Source organism: Triticum urartu, chromosome 5A (assembly GCF_056163025.1).
Source record: "Triticum urartu cultivar PI428250 chromosome 5A, HENAU_Tu73, whole genome shotgun sequence".
Classification (NCBI taxonomy): domain Eukaryota; kingdom Viridiplantae; phylum Streptophyta; class Magnoliopsida; order Poales; family Poaceae; genus Triticum; species Triticum urartu.
The window spans coordinates 664,097,749-664,107,017 of record NC_141877.1 but is presented as its reverse complement, the minus strand read 5'-3'; the positions used below and the strand labels follow the sequence as shown (position 1 = coordinate 664,107,017).

General features: G+C 44.1%; 1 pseudogene; it reads left to right on the top strand.

Moving 5' to 3' along the window:
* The first annotated feature begins 273 nt into the window (after window positions 1-273).
* LOC147973873 (uncharacterized) lies at window positions 274-8,619 on the top strand (annotated as a pseudogene).
* The last annotated feature ends 650 nt before the right edge of the window (window positions 8,620-9,269 follow it).

Sequence of the window (9,269 nt, the reverse complement as noted above, 5' to 3'; positions counted from 1 at the left end):
GCGGGTTACAGTTTCACGCACTGCTTGACTCCACCAGTTCATCAATATGCCTGCTGTAGCTCCGACTTGGGTGGGGGGTGAAATGAATCCTCTCGCGACTGTACGAATAAGCCTGCTATTGGGTCAAAGCTATGTGAAGGAGCTCTCTAGCCCCTCGTGTTTTAACTGCTACTGGAGACTCGCCTTCGATCGGGAGAGCTGCCAATCATGAAGCGCCGGCAATGATGTTATCCAATGGGTTAGAGTAATGACCCGGAGGCGTTGAGATGTGCTATGACTGGACATTGTTCTGACGAGGCGGATCCATCGTGCGTGGCTGAACTGGCGCCCCCGTTCCAGGTGCCCCCACCCGGTTTACCACTGGCTGGTTTCTGGTTCCTGCCCTACCGTAATAAAGAGATTCCTTCCCTCGTAAACCGGGGGCAGGTGATACTGGTACCTTCTTCTCATGACATCGTTTGATGCGCTCTGATCCAGCATAAGATGATAAGCCTGTACCTCTAACTTGGCCCGCTCTGCGTCTATCCTAGTTTTATCTACTGCCAGATCTACATTAGCTTGAGGTATCTGATCCTACACCTTTGCAATATCTACGTTATGTTGATCCTGATATGTCGGATAAACCTCAGCTACCACCAATGTTGCCAAAGTGTCGAATAAATCAGACAAAACCTAAACCGGCGCTGGCGCGGGGCCTCCTGCCCCGGCGGGTGTTGCAGCTACTAAACCGGAAATCATTGTCGCTGCGGTAGAAGAATGCTGCACCGACTGCATACAACCATGAAAATCGCAACTCAGCTCGGCAGATCAGAGAGGCCCGGAATACTGTTGCCATCGGAACCGCCACCAATCCGGCCATCATGCAGCTGCATCAGAGTAAACGACAGTTTCGCCATCAGATACCGATCTATCCTCAGATTCCGCTCCATGGATGACTCCCACTAAGGCACGCTTTACGGCAGGCTGAACTCGGGCAGGCCTTGCACGCTGAGCCGTCTCGACGATGTCGGTGCAGATGTCCGGCTCAGGGCCCGGTTCACCGATATTGCCAATGAAGATTTGTATTCCGCCAAAGGGGACCCGATACTCGTACTCAATCGAGCCGGCCTCGGGGCCCCAGCCTACGTCGTCGATGTAGAGCTTGCCTCGACGACTCTTGGTCATCCGGCCCACAGCATATCCCTTGAGTACTTCGAAGCTGCCCTCCAAGAACTCGAAACCATCATGCGATAGCCCCACGGTGGGTGCCGACTGTCGTGGTTTTGTCACGGCAGATGTCCTGGTGAAAGGACTTAGTCGTGGAGCCATCGCGACGGGTTAGCTTAAAGGGGTTAAAGCGGAACAAGGGACGCAAGGAATTATACTGGTTCGGCCCCTTACGGTGAACGAAAAATCCTACTCCGGTTGTGATGGAATTGCTAGGGTTTCGATGACCAGGGAGAAAATCTGCTTTGCCTAGCTCTCGAGTTATTTTATGTTGTGCCTAAACCGCCGTCGGGTCGTCCCTTATATACACAGGTTGACGCACGGCGGTTTACAGAATCCCGAGGCAGGCTCATAAACGTGCTCAGCTCGGTTTCTACCTTTCCTTGTCTTACAACATAAGTTACATATCATATAGTGGTTTACGTCTACGGGCCCTAATCCGCCTTTGAGCCCTGGGCCTTCATGTTAGATCTCCTCCGTAAAGCGCCATACTTCTTGTCTTCATGGGATTCAAACATGACTAACCCATTATGGGCATAACCCGGCCCCTCATGGCCGGTTTATACTTAGTAGTAATATCCCCAATAGTCGGGCCATTGCCGATGCAGAGAGAAACTGCGCAAGTGTAGAGAAGAAGAAGAAGTTGCAGCGCATGTTAGAGGATCACAAGAAATTGTTGTACCCGAATTGCGAAACTGAAAATAAAAAGTTGTCGCCGGGTACCACACTAGAATTACTACAATGGAAGGCCGAGAACGGTGTAACTGACAAGGCATTTGGAAAGTTGATGGTAAAGTTAAAGAAGACGCTTCCAAAGAACAACAAATTGCCCGAGAGTACGTACGAATCAAAGAAGGTTGTCTGCCCTCTACGGTTAGAGGTGCAGAAGATACATGCATGCCCTAATGACTGCATCCTCTACCGTGGTGAGTACGCAGATTTGAACGCGTGCCCGGTATGCGGTGCAGTGCGCTATAAGATCAGCCGCGATGACCCTGTTGATGTCGAGGGCGAGCGCCCTAGGAAGAAGATTTCTGCCAAGGTGATGTGGTATGCTCCTATAATACCACAGTTGAAACGTTTTTTCCTCAACAAAGAGCATGCCAAGGCTATGCGATGGCACAGAGAATACGGTAAGAAAGACAGAAAGTTGAGAGTATACGCTGATGGGTCGCAGTGGAGAAAAATCAAGAGAAAGTACAGGGAGGAGTTTGCAGGTGATGCAAGGAACGTATGGTTTGGTCTAAGCGCAGATGCCATTAATCCTTTTGGAGAGCAGAGCAACAAGCATAGCACCTGGCCTGTGACTCTATGTATGTAAAACCTTCCTCCTTGGTTGTGCATGAAGCGGAAGTTCATTATGATTCCAGTGCTCATCCAAGGCCCTAAGCAACCCGGCAACGACATTGATGTGTACCTAAGGCCATTAGTTGAAGAACTCGTACAGTTGTGGAATGGAACAGGTGTACGTGCGTGGGATGAGCACATGGGGAATAATTTGACCTAAAGTCATTGTTGTTCGCAAGGGCGGAGCCCATTGGGCCTACCCGTATGCACAGGAATACGGGTCCAAAAATTGGCTAGTAGTACCTATCTAAATAAAGAAACCAGTGCATCAGGGTCGGCCCATTTCAACGACACGTCCGTGGCCCAATACATCAGTATGCCTGCAGCCTGCGTACGCACACACGCATGAATTACCGATCCACCTCCTCACGTAGTCACGTCACATACAACTCCCTCCACTTAAAAGAAAAAACATACTCAACTAATCGATCCATCTCCTGTCTCCCTCAAAAAAGAAAAACCAATCGATCTATCGACTATCGATCGATTAGGTTTCTGTAGACGCGTACAAAGCCAGTCTCGCGTATCACCGTCGACCGTCGCGCAAACAGGCGCTAGCGGCAGGGCGCCGGCCGCCGGACGCCGCAGACCATGCAGCGAAGGCGGCGAGCCGCTGACAACAGGACGCACGCGAGCGATGCTGCACGCCGCCGGCCGGTCCGGAGCTCGGTAATTAGCGACCTTTCTAATCTTTAATCGTCGTCCCCATACACGTAATTGGGGTATATTTCATCTGCCGATACAAGTCTGAATGACGCATTTGTAATTTGTTATTTGTCGAATACAGATACTATGGACAAGTTTCTTCTCAAAAGAAAAGCATCATCAGAGGATGTTCCGGAAGACATAAATTGGGAAGAGGAGATTCAATATGATCCGGGCAAGAGAAAATTGATAGAGCATTATCATCCTAATTTAAAAGATCTGGTAAGAAGGAAGTATTTGTTGAATGGACCTTGTCAGCCAATAGAGATTGATTTTGAATCCTCAGATTTTGGGGGTAAACAGAGAAAGTTCAATCCCGAATGGTTTGATGAATTTGAGAGCTGGCTTGAATACAGCGAAGAGAAGAAAAGGGCATATTGTTTTCCTTGCTTCTTATTTAGGGATCATAGTCAGAAGAAAGAAGCTGGATATGAGGCATTCATTGTGAATGGTTGGAAGAGATGGAACATGAAATCAAGGTTAAAATAACATGTTGGTGAGGTGGGTAGTGTCCATAAACAAGCAACGAAAAAATTACTTGATTTTCAGAAAAAAGATCAACACATTGATGTTGCTATGCGGGTTCAAGGTGAGACTTTGAAGGTTGCATATTTTGCTCGATTGAATGCCGCTATTGACACAGCTAGACTATTGTTGAAGCAAGGGTTGCATTTCCGGGGACATGATGAGTCAAAGAACTCGCACAATAGAGGAAACTTCTTGGAAGTTCGTGACTTCTTAGCTGAGCATGATCCAGTTGTACGCAAGGCTGTGCGAAAAGATGCTGCAAAGAATTCTCTTATGTCTGCTCCTGAAGTCCAGAAAGATATTGGTGAAGGTCTTGCGCATGTGATTGTGCAATCTATTCTGAAAGAAGTTCGCAATATTGTGTTTTGTTGGCTTGTTGACGAGTCTAGGGATGTCTCTAGCAAAGAACAAATGGCTGTGGCATTGAGGTATGTTGATAGTTCCGGGGATTCTAAAGAAAGTTTTGTTGGTCTTGTCCATGTGAAAGAAACAACGTCTGCATACCTCAAGAGTTCAATTGATTCTCTTTTTGCAAAATATAAACTGAGTTACAATCAAGTTAGAGGACAGGGGTATGATGGTGCAAGCAATATGCGAGGTTAGTTTAATGGCCTCAAATCATTGATCATGAGATAAAGTAGCACAACTTATTATGTTCATTGCTTTGCTCACCAGCTTCAATTAGTTAGTAATTTCTTCAGCATGATTTCTACCTTGCTAAATGTTGTGGGTGGATCTTCCAAGCGAAGGGACATGATTAGAGATATTAATCTTGAAGAAATGAGAAAGGATTTAGGGTGTGGACAGATTACAACAGGAACAGGATTAAATCAAGAGCAATGTCTTCAAAGGCCATAGACACTCGATGGGGTTCCCATGCTAAAACACTTAAGAGATTGCTTCACATGTTCATGTTAGTTGTTAAAGTTCTAGAATTTGTGGAAGAAGAAGACACTGATAGAACAAATAGAGACCAAGCAAATGGTCTTCTAGTGTATTTTCAATCATTTGACTTCGTATTCTATTTGCATCTTATGTTGACAATCCTCACAACTACAAATACATTGTCATTAGCATTGCAACGAAAGGATCAAGACATAGTAAAGGCCATGAAATGTGTGAAGTCAACTAGAATTGTTCTGAATGAACTTAGAGAAAATGAATGGGAATCTATGCTAGGTGGAGTTCATGTGTTTTGTGAGACACATGATATTGTAGAGTTGGACATGGAAGAAGCATATGTTAATCCAAAAAAGAGAAGGCAGGTAACTGGAATTACCAAAAAACATCACTATCAAGTTGATTGTTTCAATGATGTTTTTGATTGGCTAGTTCAAGAGCTTGACAATCGGTTCAGTGAGACATCCACTAATTTACTTGTTTGGTCAGAGGCTTTGAGTCCAAGAGACTCATTTCATGATTCCAATTTGGAGAATCTTATGAGTTTGGCTAAACTATACCATCAAGATTTTGATTCTGGGGAATTGAGTGATCTTGATAAGGATCTACGCCTCTATATTGCTGATGTACGCACAGATGATAGTTTTTCCAACCTAGCAACAATCACTGAGCTTTCAAAAAAAAGGTGCAGACTGGGAGGCACAATGTGTATCCTTTGTTTTATCGGTTGTTGAAACTAGTAATTGTCTTGCCTATTGCCACTGCTACAGTTGAGAGATGCTTTTCAGCTATGAAACTGGTCAAAACCTGCTTGCGCAGTTGCCTCAATGATGTTTGTTTGAGTGATGATCTTATTTGTTATGTGGAGAAAGAAGAAATGAAAAAGGTCACCAATGCTCAAGTGGATGAGTATTTCATGGCTCGGAGGAACAGAACGTACTAAAGGTAACTTTCAGCTTTTAGCCATTTAAGTACTTTCATTCGGCCATTTTAGTATACTCTACTAGTATGTTTAATTATATTTGTATCTTGTAGGTTATTGAACCTTATTGTCCGATGATGTATTTTGGGATTTGGAAATGCGGCGTGATCTTTCTCAAGTAATTTTGAACCTTGTTTTATTATTATAGTAAGCATTTTGATGGCTACATTTTATTTTTACAAACCGCCTTCTTGTTATATCCAATAATGCGTGCTAGAAGTTATGAAACACACCTTCATTTAATACAATCGTTGCCTAATTTAAAAGCTTTGTTAAAGTGGTGCATCGAGTAACATTTGCTCCAGCTCCGCCCCTGGTTGTTCGTGACCATCAATGACTGGCCTGCTCTCAGTAACCTTTCAGGACAGACAAACAAGGGATACCACACATGCACGCACTGCTTGGATGATACCGATAGTATATATTTGGGTTACTGTAGGAAGAAAGTGTACCTGGGACATCGTCGATTTCTTCCGAGCATGCATTGTCGTGGTTCTAAGTCTGACAGTAGAATGGGGGTAGGAATATGCAGGCAGGATCCTAGCTATCGAGGAGTTGTACACGCGAGTCTTACAAGTTCAGGCCCTTCTCGGAGGAAGTAACAGCCCTACGTCTCGGAGCCCGGAGGCGGTCGATTGGATTATATGTGTGTGAGTTACAGGAGGTGTGAACCCTTGTCCCAGAGGTGGGGTGGCTTATATAGAGTGCACCAGGACCCTAGCTACCCTCCGTTACACAGGGTTCAATGTACATAAAGAGAGAGCGTTACAGGTAACGTCTGTAATAAAGTTCTACAAATGATCATTAAATATACGAGTAAATGCCCGGCCGTTGCTGTCTAGAACGGCTTTAGGTCTTCTTGTACGTCGAGTGGTCTTTTACATGGTCAAGTGGTTGAATAGTCGAGTAACTCAAAGAAGAAGTAGTCTCTGAGTGAATGGTAGGTCGACTGGATTGCACTCGACGCCTTTATTGGGTCCACCTTGTTTACTCTTGAACTTCTTTGCTTCTAGGGCAAGGACCTTAGGTAGGACATATAGGTCAGGACTATTACCCTACCCCAGGTTTATGTCCTCATCAGGCATCTCGTAAGAAAGAAAGGCAAGCATTTCAAAGGTGAGGCGGATCACCGGACGAAGCTTCGCTACATTACTAGTGCTGTTGAACATGATATGGTCAAGGATTTGAAGGTAGTGTTTGGAAAGGGTCTTGGCAGACAACCTGTTCCGAATGATGCTGATGGACGCACACCCATGTGGAAGAAGAAATCTATATTTTGGGAGCTGCCGTATTGGAAAGACCTAGAGATCCACTCTGCAATCGATGTGATGCACGTGACAATGAATCTTTGCGTGACCCTGCTTGGCTTCTTGGGTGTGTATGGGAAGGCAAAAGATACACCGGAGGCACGGGAGGACCAGCAATGTATGCATGGAAAAGACGACATACATCAGGGTCATGCCAGCTACGCTCTTACCAAAGAAGAGAAGGAAATCTTCTTTGAATGCCTGCTCAGTATGAAGGTACCGTCTGGCTTCCCATCGAATATAAAGGGAATAATAAATATGCCAGAGAAAAAGTTCCAGAACCTAAAGTCTCATGACTGCCATGTGATTATGACGCAACTTCTTCCGATTGCATTGAGGGGGCTTCTACCGGAAAACATTCGATTAGCCATTGTGAAGCTATGTGCATTCCTCAATGCAATCTCTCAGAATGTAATCGATCCAGAAATCATACCAAGGTTAGAAAATGATTTCGTGCAATGTCTTGTCAGTTTCGAGTTGGTGTTCCCACCATCCTTCTTCAACATCATGGCACACATCCTAGTTGACCTATGCGAAGAGATTAACGTTATTGGTCCTGTATTTCTACACAATATGTTCCCCTTTGAAAGGTTCATGGGTGTCTTAAAGAAATATGTTCATAATCGTGCTAGGCTAGAAGGAAGCATCTCCAAGGGCCGTGAATATGAGGTCATTGAGTTTTGTATTGACTTTATTCCTGACCTTAAGCCGATTTGTGTTCCTGAATCGCGGCATAAGGGCAGATTGGATGGAAAAGGCACGCTAGGAGGGGATCAAATAATATGTATGGATGGGCATTCTCTCACTCAAGTGCACTACACAGTTATACAAAATTCGGCCTTGGTGGCTCCGTATATGGACGAACACAAGAATTTTCTATGCTCCAAACACCTGGAGCAGTCTGTCGACTGGATTACACGTGAACAAACGGAGACTTTCGCCGGCTGGTTGCAGACACGTTCCATGCATGACGCCGCTATTGCAGATGACCTGTACTTGTTGTCCCAGTTACCATCTTCAAATGTAATGACTTTCAAAGGGTACGAGATAAATGGGAATACATTTTACACCATCGCCCAAGATAAGAAGAGCACCAACCAAAACAGTGGTGTCCGCTTTGATGCAGCAACCAAGACGGGAAAGGAAACATATTATGGTTACATAGAGGACATATGGGAACTTGACTATGGACGTGGTTTGAAGGTCCCTTTGTTTCGGTGCAAATGGTTGAATATGACACGAGGCGGGGTAACGGAAGACCCACAGTACGGTATGACAACAGTGGATCTCAACAATCTTGCGTATGCTGACAAACCATTCGTCCTAGACAATGATGTGGCACAGATTTTCTATGTGAAGGACATATCCACCAAGCCGAGAAAAAGAAAAGATAAGGTAGCGAAAATATCGTATGATGAGCCAACGCGCCATACAGTTCTTTCTGGGAAAAGAAACATCGTGGGAGTGCATGACAAGACAGACATGTCAGAAGATTATGAAAAGTTTCATGAAATTGCTCTATTCACAGTGAATATTGACCCGAGCATCCAGTTAAATGATGAAGATTGTCCATCGTTACGGTGCAATGGGACACACACGAGGAAAAAGTTTCACACGGCCCAAAGATCCCACTCTAGGATGTGATCGGCTTCTCACTGTCATCACTTTCTTCTCTAGTGAGGTTTTGGACTTATATATCTGTAAAGTCCCACTTCGAACAAACCGGAGGGAATCTTTGTAATAGTTAGGGTACTTATGTGTTTTGGCATTTGAAACGCGAAGAATTTTTTTGTGCAAACCAATTCTTTCATGCATTTACTGATTTTTCAGCTAAATGACCCTCAAATTGAAAAACACTTCAAACGAACTCTGAAAAGGTAGAAAGTTGGCATGGTATCATAATTTCACCCACATAGCATGTGCAAAAAGGTAGAGAGGGTTACAACAAAAACTGGATGCACTTCGTGTACAAAATGGACAATCTCTTTCGAAGTATCAGGGTTTCGGACGAAAACTCATCTGTTACAAAGGCATTTCATTTTTAAATAACCTAAGTATTAGCAAATTGAGTATAATGATAAAACACACTAAGATTAAACATAAGAAAAAAGAATCACTAAAAAATCTATTTTAAGGGTAAGTTATTCACAAACTAGAGATCCACACAAATTTCAAATAATTCAAATTTGAACTATTCAAATTTGAAAACTACCGGCACTAACAGATAGTTTGTAATTTTTTGAACCTAAAGCAAAAATATTCAAAAAGAAACTCTAAATACAGCAAAAACCAAC